This window comes from Papio anubis, chromosome 2, assembly GCF_008728515.1.
Source record: "Papio anubis isolate 15944 chromosome 2, Panubis1.0, whole genome shotgun sequence".
Lineage (NCBI taxonomy): Eukaryota > Metazoa > Chordata > Mammalia > Primates > Cercopithecidae > Papio > Papio anubis.
Window position 1 is genome coordinate 12,264,959 of NC_044977.1, and position 14,542 is coordinate 12,279,500.

The window sequence follows — 14,542 nt, forward strand, 5'->3', positions numbered from 1 at the left end:
ATTCTCAAATTGTTATGTGTAAGTTATCTTTGCCTCCCCAAATTGTAAATTATTAGAACCGGTGATTCTTACTTATTTTGCAGTCTTCTTTTTCCCAGTGCCTTGCACAGCATAAGTCAAATTTGGGGTGCTTATTACATGCCAGTTACTATTCCATATACATTGCATGTATTTGCTCATTCAATCTTAGGAACAACTACATGACATAGATGCTATTATCCCTCTTTTACCTGAAAACGGGATTGAGTAACTTCCTAGGCTATCCAAGTGTGTGATAAATACTGTGACTACACTGTATTTCCTCATATGTAGTAGAGTTTTGAGGAACACTTTTTGACTGATTATCTTCAATGTGAAGGTTTTCATTTGTTGGCATTTATTTCCAAAACAAAGATTCCTTTAATCTATATTGCTTGTCTAAATACAGAGTAGGAGTATTAATTCATAGTGTATTCTACTTGTAATTATATCTAGAGTTGCTCATTTAGTGATTTAAAACATCTTGGAGAAAAATAGAGAATATTCATGTAAAACAATGTTTCATAAAGATAATTGGGTAACATATGTAACAATTTATATCAAATATCTTGAACTCACCACAATCTCTAGTCTTTTTCCCTTCTTGTTTATGACACCATTGTGCTTTTAGTGTCAGAGACAGTCTTTGTTTCATATGTTCAATTTCTTGCCACATTCGGATGTAGCATATCTGTATGTTTTCTGTTACAGCTACTGCTGCTGTTAGGTCCTCTTTACCTAACCTTTCACTAATTTTAATCGTATTTCTTTGCTTTAATATTGGTTGCCTATTTATGATGTTAAAATTTTCTCGGAGTACAACTTTTATGTGCAGAACTTTCGGTGGCGTTGCATTACCTCCAAAATGAAATTTAGATATCATAATCTGCCATTCATCGCCACCTAGTTTGACTCCACTCACTTTCACACATTGTTTGGTACAGTCAGCATCTACTAAGCTTTCTCTTTATCCTGTACTTAGCCCTCCGCTTTTATGCCCACGTGTCCAAAATTATAGAACTTAACTTTTGGCCGGGCGCGGTAGCTAACTCCTATAATCCTAGCACTTTGGGAGGCTGACGTGGGCAGATCACGAGGTCAGGAGTTCAAGATCAGCCAGGCCAACATGGTGAAACTACATCTCTACAAAAAAATACAAAAATTAACTGGGTGTGGGGGCACATTCCTGAAGTCCCAGCTACTCGGGAGGCTGAGGCAGGAGAATTGATTGAACCGGCACCCAGGAGGCAGAGGTTGCAGTGAGCTGAGATCGTGCCACTGCACTCCAACCTGGGCTACAGAGTGAGACTCAGTCTCAAAAAAAAAACATAAAAATAAAACAAAAACAAAAACTTAGTTTTCATTTTATTACAGGCAATTGGATAATATATTGTAGGAAGAAAAGAACTATGATTCAAACAGTTTAATGAAATTTCTTCAGTCAAGCATTTTTCCTCTTCATTTTTGTGTACATTGTCTAGAATAATCTTTCCCAAGCTTTTTGCATGACTACTTCATTTTCGCCTTTGAGGCTGCCTGCCATTTATCTTGGATTAAATGTTTTCTCTTATCTAAATTCTCAGTATTTATCAGAGTACCTTGTTTGAGTCTAGCACTTTAGATATTATTTGGTAATTTACTAATTTATCATGTATCTCCCCCAGTAAATGTTAAGCTGAGAACAGGGACTGTAACTGTTTTACTCACATTATATTTGTATTGCTTTGCACAGAGACTAGATATTAAATTTATTAAAGATAAATTTATTATTATAGATAGAAATAAGGAAGTGATGCTACTTTGTATTCCATGCTTTATATATTCCTAGACCTTTGCTTATCTGTTAAAAACAAGACCTAGCGGCCGGGCGCGGTGGCTCAAGCCTGTAATCCCAGCACTTTGGGAGGCCGAGGCGGGCGGATCACGAGGTCAGGAGATCGAGACCATCCTGGCTAACCCGGTGAAACTCCGTCTCTACTAAAAAATACAAAAAAACTAGCTGGGCGAGGTGGCAGGCGCCTGTAGTCCCAGCTGCTCGGGAGGCTGAGGCAGGAGAATGGCGTGAACCCGGGAGGCGGAGCTTGCGGTGAGCTGAGATCCGGCCACTGCACTCCAGCCTGGGCGACAGAGCGAGACTCCGTCTCAAAAAAAAACAAAAAACAAAAAACAAGACCTAGCATATGACATATATTAGATGCTCAGTAAATATGTTTAATGAATAAAGCCAAAGTTATCTTCTGGAATGATAATATATGAGCTCTAATACACCCTGGTAGGTAGAATTATCTAGTTCTTATGCTTTTTTGTTGTTGTTAAGACAGAGTTTCACTCTTGTTACCCAGACTGGAGTTTAATGACACGACCTTGGCTCACTGCAAGCTCCGCCTCCTGGGTTCAAGCGATTCTCCTGCCTCAGCCTCCCGAGTAGCTGGGACTACAGGCGCCCGCCACCACACCCAGCTAATTTTTTGTATTTTTAGTAGAGATGGGTTTTCACCATGTTGGCCAGGCTGGTGTTGAACTCCTGATCTCAGGTATTCCACCCACCTCGGCCTCCCAAAGTGCTAGGATGGCAATAGTGAGCCACCGTGACCCTTCTAGTTCTTATACTTTTATGAAAGACAAAGAAGCTGAAGTGCTCCCCTGACCCCCGGCCCCGAAAAAAGCTTGGTAATTAGTAACATGCTGAAGATCACATAGTTTTGTTGTGGTGATCTGGCCTGTTTTTGTTTTTTAACAACAAAGCCCATGTGTTTTCTTGCACTTCGTTTACAGTCTGACTACTGCCATTACGTTAATTTGAAAGAATTTAAACTTAAATCATCAATTTCTTCACGTGAAGAAATGGACCATCTAGATTAGATGGTTTCTAAGGTCTGCTGTGATTTTAAAGTTACACAGTGTTGTGGTTGTATGTCTTCGCAGCAGTTCAAGAATATTGCTTTTAAAGGAATTTGTAGTTCATTGTTGGGAAATTTTTCTATTATTTTGCTTCCTCATAAGTGATGCTCATTTTTCAAAGACATACATATACATTTTTAAGTATGTGTGTGAGTAGTATGTGTATTTCTGTCTACAAAATTATAAAATGATGAAACTATTCTCTCATACCTAGAATATAAAAGGGAAAAAAGTGTGAATTCTTTAAAATATTTTTCTATGTCCTAATCACTGGAAGTCCTGTAGTTGTTTCAAACTGTGCTGTAAGATTTGTCTTGTTGCTTAGGTTCAAAATATATTTCCATATTTTAGTCAAGAAAAGTACAAAGTGGCTTGACAGAAAGTGAAATTAAAGACTGCTGGTAATCCCTCGAAGAGACTAATAGGAGTTGACAAATATTTGAGAGTGGCATTGGAGACAAATGGCAGATTCAGGATAGGCTGTTTCTGCAGGAAGCATGGTTCTGGGTGAGTGCTGCTCATAAAGTCATTGAAAGTTATTCCAGGAGGTTTAATAGAAATGTTTGTTTCGCAAAGACAACAGATTTTGCTATTTTGACTGCAGTGATTTTATTAATTCAGATTTATGAAAGAAAGAGCCCAGAATACAGAAATAAGAAAACAATAGAAAATGTAAGCATGTCAAGAACTTTAATGCTGGAATTGTCAGAGCAACCACAAAATTACTGGGCATCAATAGACTCCTAAGAATTAAAGAGAAATTGCAGAATGTAAGCCATGATTGTCATTTTAGGAATGTTATGCTAGAGCACAGGTTTAGGATTGGGCAAAAGAGTTGATTTTAAGGCTGCATTGGTGTTCTCTCTCTCTCTCTTTTCTTTTTTCTTTTTTTTTTTTTTTTTGGAGACAGATTCTCGTTCTGTCACCCAGGCTGGAGTGCAGTGGCGCAAGCTCGGCTCACTGCAACCTCCGCCTACCAAGATCAAGCAATTCTCCTGCCTCAGCCTCCTGAGCAGCCGAGATTACAGGCACGTTCCACCATGTCTGGCTAATTTTTGTATTAGTAGAGACAGGGTTTCACCGTGTTGGCCAGGCTCGTCTCAAACTCCTGACCTTGTGATCCTCCCGCCTTGGCCTCCCCCAGTGCTGTGATTACAGACGTGAGCTTCCATGCCCAGGCTGGTGTTCTCTCTTAAATGTGTTTCAATATGGTGGACATTTATTGAGCACTTAGTTTGTGTTGGGCGTTTCAACAGGAGGCACTGGTATGTAAAGTAGCTTGTTCTAGTTCGTATATCATTTGCACTTTGCTTAACTCGTATAAGTACTTTTTACTGTTTAATAAATAGTTTATTTTATTAGAAAATACTTCTCTGATCTCTCATTGATGCCCTTCGTACTATTTTAACCATTGTCATCTTTGGACATCTGTCTCAATTGTGGGTAAGACTTAACCTTTGGACTAGAGAGTAATGCTGCTTAAAAAATAATGATCGTTGGTAGTCTGTTAAACAGATTTGCAATTTCAAAGAGAAAAAAATGCAACTGTTTTCCACATACTTCACATATATTTTGCAAATCTTATGCACGTAATTCACATATTTTGCACATTTTAAATGTAAGATGATTTGCATGACAATCCCCTTAAGTTTTTAACAGTGTTAGTTTATTGTAGGTGCATATGTACACAGTGAAGACTGTGTAGGTCAGTTTTAACCTCAGGCAACATGAGGTTAACAGGATGTTCACCTTACTAATGTTCTTTCATATTAATTTTAATGCTTGTTAAACTTACATTTTATACTTCATACTCATTTTGCCAATTCACAAAATTGGCTTATTGAAAAATGATGAAAATAGTAACAAATATCATTTGTAAAAATGCTCCAGTGGAAATAACTTCAGTGTGAATACAGAATTAGAAAATGTATGTGGTTTTGGCCGGGCACGGTGGCTCACACTGGTAATCCCAGCAATTGGGGAAGCCTAGGCGGGTGGATCACCTAAGATCAGGAGTTCAAGATCAGCCTGGCCAATATGGTGAAAACCTGTCTCTACTAAAAATAAAAAAAATTAGTCAGGCATGGTGGCTGTCTCCTGTAGTCCCAGCTATTGGGGAGGCTGAGGCAGGAGAATCTCTTGAACCCGGAGGGCAGAGATTGCAGTGAGCAGAGATCACCCCAGTGCACTCCAACATGGGCGACAGAGTGAGACTGTCTCGCAAAAAGAAAGAAAGAAAAAAAGAAAAAATGTATGTGCTTCAGAAGAGATTCTATGTGTATGATGTTTTCAGACATCAGCTGATACAGATAAGGAAGGATAATGACTCTCTGAACTTATTTTTTTTTGGCCTGCATTCCATTCACCGTTGGTCAGTACATTGCCTATCAAATACCTACATGTCACCATCAGAGTTATCACATCATTTTAAAAGTACATTAATTTCTCTGGTAATGAATTTAGTTAGGTAATTACTTCACATCTCAGTTTAAAATGTGTTATGCAATATTATGGATGAATCCAAAGTTACAGAAACATCACCCAGAGTTGTATTCCTTTAAACCAAGTACAAAATAAGATATTGTTGCCCAGAAGCTTGTAAAAAGTGTTAACAGTAATAGCAAATATAATCAGGGAGAACAAGTGCTATTGGAAAAGTATTATTGATAAAGAACATTATGTAATTAAGTGACAATGTGGAAAAGCAATTCCTATAATTTGCCTTCTAGAAGATATTATTCAGACAAAACCACTGCTGTACAGTATATGAATCATATGATGTGTGTTACATGTATCAGTGAGAAGTCAATAACAACTCATTCTGTTTATCTCTGGAAACCTTCGAATATAGACAATGAGGCTATGCTGGGAAGTAAGTTTTGGTGTGGACTAGAAAGGGTGACTCATGACCTTTAATGGTGGAGCACCAGCTATTTGAGCAGTAGCGAAGGTGATTGTAAATAAACGGAACTATACAAAAAAGCCAATCAACACATCCCTTTCTTAAAACAGAGCAGTTAATTATCAACCATAAACCATTTAATGGTGATTCAATATTGAAGGGGCTGGAAAACACCAATCAAATTTTGATCTCTTGAGTCCAATCATTTTTGTAATGCTATATGAAAAAGTGGGCAGGAAGTTACAAAACTTCTTCCTATAGTACTGCCTGTATAGAGGAAAAATATTCACGTGAAATTTTTGAGATGAGGACATAAATTTGAAACATTTCCTTGAGACAGTGTTAATGTTGGTAAAGGGCTTTTCCTTGATTGTAGACACCTTGCTCAAGTGGCCTATCAGCCAATCCAGTGTCTTGAAGAGCCATCACTTCAAGTCTTATGTGAATTTTAGTGGCAAAGAGATCAGATTATTTTAAGATTACACAACTCTCGTGCAAAGACTAAGTCTTATAGAGCTTTATTTTTTCCCCCACTGTCTCATTATTTTTGCTTACCACAGAAACATATTTGGGGGCTTATTTAAAACCATATCTAAATACAGCATAAAAACATAATAATATAATAACGTGAAAGAATGCTTCCCTGAGTTGAATGCAAAGGACAGATTGGGAACCCATTTAACATCATCTACAGGTAGATTTTTGGTGACCTGAGGTAAAAAGATTATTTTGAGACAAAGTATGTAGCCAAAAAAAAAAAAAAAAAGTGTACATGTGGATCAATGAAAACAAGAAATGGAAACCACATGTTTAGTCTTAGAATAGCGGAAGAATGGCAAGCTTCCTTTCTTTTTTTTCTTTGAGACAGGATCTCACTCTTCTGCCCAGGCTAGAGTGAAGTGGTATAATCTCGGCTCACTGCAACCTCTGCCCCCTGGGTTCAAGCGATTCTCCTGCCTCAGCCTCCCAAGTAGCTGGGATTACAGGCACCTGTCACCATGCCCAGCTAATTTTTTTTTGTATTTTTAGTAGAGATCGGGTTTCCCCATGTTGGCCAGGCTGGTCTTGAACTCCTGACCTCAGGTGATCCACCTGCCTCTGCCTCCCAAAGTGCTAGGATTACAGGCATGAGCCACTGTGCCTGGCACAAACTTCCTTTATGAATATATTACTGTAGTATAGAATGGCATTGTAGGAAAAGTAAAGCTGCCCATTTACCGTTTTTATAAAGGTTCAACAAGTTGTACACTAAAAGCTTAATGCTGACCTGACTTTATACAACTTCTTAAAGAAAAAAAAAAATCACCTTTTTACACAAGCAATTGAACTGGAATTGTGTACTTGTGCTTTTTAGAAACCATTCAGTGCCCCTTATTTTATGTCTTTTCATCACCACTGTGCTATGGCAATTTAGTCAGTGATCACTGTCTCCTTTTACTTCCCACCCAAACAAGAATCAGTTTGAAACATTTTCAGTACTGGAATAAAAATTTTTTAAAAAATATTTCTTTTGTTTACTTTCTGTGAATTACAGTTACTAACATTTTTAAAATGCCATGTCATCTGTCAGTGGTCAGTCTTCTAGAAGTGTGTAGACATGTTTTTGCACAATATATTTTGGAAGAAGGGGAGATTTTCATCAAATAATTTTTGTATTTTTTGTATTCACTATCATAATTAGTAAATGTATAAATATATTTCTTCTATACATAAATTGAGATGGCTTGCTGCAATGTCTGCATTTTATAGGTTAGTCTTTCTAAGACTGATACTTTTGAAGCTCTTGGACTTGCACGTCAGGGAAAGTCCCAAGAGATGTACACAAATACCTTTAAAATAGCCTTCTGGACTCAATTGTTAGACTTCGCAGAGTAATGGTGAAGTTAAAGAGATTAACATGTTTTTCCATTAAATGTATTTTTCTTTTTGTAAGTTCATATTTAAGAGCATTCGGAGTGTTTTCAGAAAATTCTGTATAGTGCAAATTTTAATAATAACTATGACTGTTTAAAAAATTACTATTTGCAGCATGGCGTGGTCACTCACGCCTGTAATCTCAGCACTTCGGGAGGCCGAGGGGGGTAGATCACGAGGTCAGGAGTTCGAGACCAACCTGGCCAACATGGTGAAACCCCGTCTCTACTAAAGATACAAAAAATTATCTGGCGTGGTGGCAGGCGCCTGTAATCCCAGCTACTCGGGAGGCTGAGGCAGGAGAATTGCTTGAACCCAGGAGGCGGAGGTTGCAATGAGCTGAGATCTCGCCATTGCACTCCAGCCTGGGTGACTGGGCAAGACTCCATCTCAAAAAAAAAAAAAAAAAATTAGTATTTGCAGATGTGAGAATGTACATATATATTTACCCATGTACACACACACACACACACACACACATATCTTTTGAATTTTGTGCTATGTGCATATATTACCTGGTCAAAACATATACAGGTATAAACAAATAATGAAGGCAGTTGTTAGTGTATAATCAACCTTACCAGTGAGAGCTCTGACCTTTGCCCCTAGCTCTAGGCTCTTGTAATGTTCTGCAATGTAAGAGTGTCACTCCTGGGGGCATTGGCTGTGGGACAGTCTAACAATGTGATTTATGATAGGTTTTGTGCTGTGCCATATCAGTTTTTACCTAGCTCCAGAGGAACTTGAGTTCAAAGCTGTTAGCCCAACTTCTGGGAGGAACTGTAGACTAAAGGTCATCCACACAAACAGTAGGCGATCAAGCCCTAATAAAAACTCTGAACACCAAAGGCTGCGATGAGTATGATGAGTATTGTCCCACATTGTGACTGGAAAGAGAATGCCTCTCCGTGGGAGAGGGACTGGAAGCTCCACATCGGACCCATGCTAGACTCTGCGCTATATTCCTGTGATGCTTAATTTTAGGAGTCAACTTGACTGGATTCAGGGATACCCAGATAGCAGGTGAAGCATTATTTCTGGGTATGTTTGTGAGGGTGTTTCCAGAAGAGACTGGCATTTAAATCAGTGGGCTGAGTATGGAAGATCTACCCTGATCTAATGTGGGCAGGCACCATCCAGTTGGCTGAGGGCCTGGATAGATCAAAAAGGTAGAAGAAAGGCAATTTGCTCACTTTGTCTCATCTGGAGTTGAGACACCCAACTTCTCTTGCTCTTGGACATTAGAACTCCAAGTTCTCCAGCCTTTTGGCATCAGGATGTGCACTAGTGCCCCTTGGTTCTCAGGCCTTTTGGATTTGAACCAAGCCATGCTACCAACTTCCCTCATTCTCCAGCTTGGTACTTCTCAGCCCCATAATCATGTGAGCTAATTCCTGTAACAAATCCTCCATCATATTTATCTATCATTTATCTGTCCTATTGGTCCTGTTTCTCTGAAGAATCCCTAATACCAGGAGTGATTCTAGAGGAACAGAATTGTAAGGATGAGCTTCCTAAATTGGTTTTGGGACTTCTGGAATTGGCTCTCTAGTGTGATTATATTTTAGAATGCTAAGGACTCTATTTCCAATAGTACAGGGAGCACTGGTTGTTCAGGGCATGAGCTGTTACACAGACATCAAAATATCTGCATTAGATACTCCTAATCAAGCATTTGTAAGAGGCAGTAAATCAATGACTCTGTATATAATACGTTTGAATGTTTATGAAAAACTGAATGTCTTAGTCTGCGTTGTGTTACTATAAAGGAATACCGGAGGCTGGGTAATTTATAAAGAAAAAAGGTTTATTTGGCTCACAGTTCTGGATAGCTAGAAAGTTCAGCTTTGGGCATCTGCATCTAAGGGCTTCAGGTTGCTTCCACTCAAGGCAGAAGGTGAAGAGGAGCCAGCATGTGTACCTCACATGACAAAAGAGAAAGGCGGGCAGTGCCGGGCTGTTTTTTTTAACCTCAGCTATTTCTTGGGAACTAATAGAGTGAAAACTCACTCACCCTTTTCCACCCACAGGGAGGACATTAATCTATTCATGGGGGATCCACCCCCAGGACCCCAAACACTTCCCATTGGGATCCACTTCCAACATTGGGGATCAAACTTCAGTATGAGGTTCAGAGGAGACAAATATTGACCATAGTGCTAAGGAATATAATGATATTTCTTGGTTATTCCTAATGTTACTGCACAAAGTAATGAAAGAAAGGAATGAGTTAAGGGATTCAAATTCCCAGCTCTAGCAATGCATACATGACCTCAGAAGCTTCTAGATGTACCCTGTGGAAAAATTTTCTCTCCTGGAGCCATAGGGCTGAAATTGCTGAAAATCAAACACAAGTCCTCATCATGCGATTGGCTGAATTAAATGGAAGTTGAATCCCCAGCCTCATAGGGCATCTACTGTTAAGGTGAGGACATTGATTGGGAAAGAATGGGATCCTGTAAGTTGATTTGGAGACATGTGGGGAGACATGATGAAGCTGGGGACATTGAGCACTTAAATTTTGATGAGTCTTTTTTGCAAGCAGAAGTGGCCTTTCCACCCCCAGAAGCAGTGGCATTCTCACCCACAGTGGCAATGGCCTTTCTACCCTTAACCCTGCATTGTTTAAGGAAATGACAATGGCCTCCCCTGAGGCATTTGCCAAGAAAGACAATGCTGATTCTCCCCATACCCACTTCTATTACCCCTTTTTGCTTTTAGGCTTATAACTAGACTCAAATCCCAGCAGGCTCCTAAGGGTGAGGTACAAAGTCTGACCCATGAGGAGATATATTACACTCCAAAAGGACTATTTGAATTTTCTAGTTCACACAAGCAGAAATCCAGGCAACGTGTGTGGGAATGAATGTTAAGGGTATGGGAAAATGGTGGAAGGAACATAAAGTTTGATAAGGCCAAATTTATTAATATGGGCTCACTAAATAGTAATCCTGAATTTAATGGTGCAGCTTAGAGAGTTAGAAAGCATACAAACTGGTTGTTTGGTTGGCTGAAACATTAATCAAAAGGTGGCTCGCCGTGAGCAAGTTGAAGATGCCTGATCTCCCTTGGCTTAATGTGGAGGAGGGAATTCAAAGTCTTAGGGAGATTGGAATGCTAGAATGGATTAGTCACCTAAGACCTACTTACCCACACTGGGAGGGTCCGGAAAACACACCTTACCAATACTTTGAGAAATAGATTTGTGAAGGGAGTGCCAGCATCCTTGAAGAGCTCCGTGATCGTTCTTCTCTGCAGGCCAGTCTTTACAATGGGAGTCGCAGCCACTCAATTAGAAAACCTAAATGCAATGGAAGTAATTGGATCTCAGATGGCAAGGGCCAAATGCTGACACTCAGCTGTGAAAAGCAAGGTGGGTGTGGTACTGTTACAGACAGTAGCGTCAAAGCAGCAATCAGGATAACCTGACTCATGCGACCTCTGAAAATGGTTGTTTGATCATGATGTTCCTAGAAGTGAAATAGATAAGACGTCTACTAAATTCTTACTTCATCTGTATAAGGAGAAAAATTATAGGTCAAGTGAACAAGCAAACATTTAACCTGAATCATAAAAATATTATCATAACTCCTCAATCAGTTCCCAGTCTTGAGCAGATTTACAGACCCACAACTCCTTGAATGAGGGAAAGCCAGGTCCCATGAAGGAAGGACCCTAGTACAATACCAAAAATTTATCATTTTAATCTTTCTTCCATTCTTCCCCAAAGAGACTTATGGTCTTTTATCAAGGTAATTGTGCGTTGGTAAAAAGGAAGTAATCAGACCTTTCAGGAATTACTGACGAGTGTTCTAGTAGTTCCTGAAAGGTCTGATTATTTCCCTTTTCCATGAGACCAAAAGCATCACTGTGGCTGTCCAGTCAGAGTAGGGTCTTACGGAGGTCAGGTGGTCAGTGGAGTTTTAGCTCAGGTCCAACTCACAGTGGATCCACTGGGTCCCCAAATCCATCCTATGTTATTTCCCTGTTGTGGAATGCATAATTAAAATAGGCATACTTAGCAACTGGCAGAATCTTCACATTGGTATCCTATCCTGTGGAGGGAGGGCTACTATGATGGGAGAGGCCAAATGGAAGCCATTAAAGCCGTCTCTACCTAGGGAAATTGAAAATCAGAAGCAATACTGCATTCTCAGAGGGACTGCAGAAATTGGTGTTATCATCAAGAACTTGAAGGAGACAGGGTGGTATTTTCACTACATCAATGTTCAAGTCTCTTATTTGTTCTGTGCAGAAGACAGATGGAGAATGACAGTGGATTATTAGAAGCTTAACCAAGTGGTGACTCCAATTGCAGCTGTTATACTAGATGCAATTCCATTGCTTAAGCAAATTAACATAGCTCCTGGTAACTGGGAGGCAGCTTTTCATCATGAGCAATTTTAGGCCTCCAGACAAATATTTAAGAATGTGTCAAAATTATTTCCGTACTATGGCATAGTGTGGAGCAAAAACTATCAGTGATAAACTTCATCCCAAACCACTGCAGCATACATCTTACATGAATGCGTAAGACTGAGCCCTACCAATCGAAATCGAAATCTAAAAGTGCATTCTTTCCAGTACTGTTCACAATAGCAAAGACTTGGAACCAACCCAAATGCCCATCAGTGATAGACTGGATAAAGAAAATGTGGCACATATATACCATGGAATACTATGCAGCCATAAATAGGATGAGTTCATGTCCTTTGCAGGGACATGGATGAAACTTGAAACCATCATTCTCAGCAAACTAACACAAGAACAGAAATCCAAACACCACATGTTCTTACTCATAAGTGGGGGTTGAACAATGAGAACACATGGACATAGGGAGGGGAATATCACACACTGGGGCCAGCTGAGGGATGCGGGGCTAGGGGAGGGATAGCATTTGGAGAAACACCTAATGTAGATGATGGGTTGATGGGTGCAGCAAACCACCATGGCACGTGTATACCTATGTAACAAACCTACACATTCTGCACATGTATCCCAGAACTTAAACTATAATAAAAAATAAATAAATAAAAGTGCATTCCACTATGCCTCTTAGTAAAACTCATTGAAGAACATAAAAATCAGATGTTGAGACATACAGTTTTTGAAATGTGGCTCAATTATTTAAAACCTAGTATACTTTGACATACTACTATATAAATGATAATAGCCAAGATCGATCTAATACGTGCAAGATTTTGGCTTAAGTACTTTTTAGATACTAACTCATTTACTCTTTATAACAACAGTATGAGGTAGGTACTCTTATTTTACTTATTTTATAGATAAAGAAACCTAGGCATAGAGATATAAGTGACATACTCAAAGTCACACAGCAGGCAAGTGGCATAGCTTTGGTTTGTACCCAGGTGGCTTAGCTCTGGAATCTGTACCCCTGTATTAGTTTGCTTGGGCTCCCATAATAAAGTACCACAAACTGGGTGACTTAAATAGCACAATTATTTCTCACAGTTCTGAAGGATAGACGTTCAAGATCAACGTGTTAGCCAAGTGTGGTAACGCCTGTAGTCCCAGCTGCTCAGAAGGTTGAGGCGGGAGTATCGCTTGAGCCCAGGAGGTTTTGTGTGTGTTTTTTTTTTTTTTTTTTTTGAGATGGAGTCTCGCTTCTTGCCTGGGCTGGAGTGCAATGGTGCAGTCTCAGTTCACTGCAACCTCTGCCTCCTGGGTTCAAGCAGTTCTCCTGCCTCAGCCTCCCAAGTAGCTGGGATTACAGGCACATGTCAGCACACCTGGCTAATTTCTGTATATTTAGTAGAGATAGGGTTTCACCATATTGGCCAGGCTGGTCTCGAACTCCTGACCTCAAGTGATCTGCCTGCCTTGGCTTCCCAAAGTGCTGGGATTACAAGTGTGAGCCACCGCGCCTGGCCAAGCCCAGGAGTTTGAGGTTGTAGTGAGCTTTGATGTAGCCTGGCCTACAGAGTGAGACCATCTCTAAAAACAAACTAACAAACAAAAACAAGATCCAAGTGTTGACAGAGTTGGTTTCATTCAAATACCTGTCTCCTTGGCTTGCAGAAGGCTGTGTCTTCATTTTATCCTAACGTGGTTTTTCCTCTGTGCACACATGTGTCCTAAGCTCCTCTTCCTATAAGGACACTAGTCACATTGTATTGGAGCTCACCCCAATGATCTAATGTCACCTTAGTTATCACTTAAAGACCTTTAAATACCGTGCATTCTGAGTGGTATAATACATGAAGTTTGGAGCGGCATAATTCAGGTCATAAAAGTCCCTAACCTAACCTCAAGTGATCCACCTGCCTCAACCTCCCAAAGTGCTGGGATTACAGGGATGAGCCACCATCCTGGCCAACATGGTGAAACTCCGCCTCTACTAAAAATACAAAAATTAGCCAGGTGTGGTGACTCATGCCTGTAATTCCAGGTAGTCAGGAGGCTGAGAGGCAGGAGAATCGCATGAACCCAGGAGGCATAGGTTGCAGTGAACTGCGATCGCATCACTGCACTCCAACCTGGGCAATGGAGCAAGACTCCATCTCAAAAAAAAAAAAAAAAAAAAAAGTCCCTAACCATTAAAATAGTGAATATTTTACCTATTATGTTTGTAATTATACATGTATGCACACACACCACACATTTGTGTTCAAGATAGTTGAAAATCACTTAAAAAGTAGAAAGATTTTCTCCCTGGCATATATATATATATATATATATATATATATATATATATACACACACACATACACACACAAAACCTCTTCATGGCACTTGGTTGGATCTAGCTATTGTGCCATGGGGTGTTACATTAGATTTTGTTGT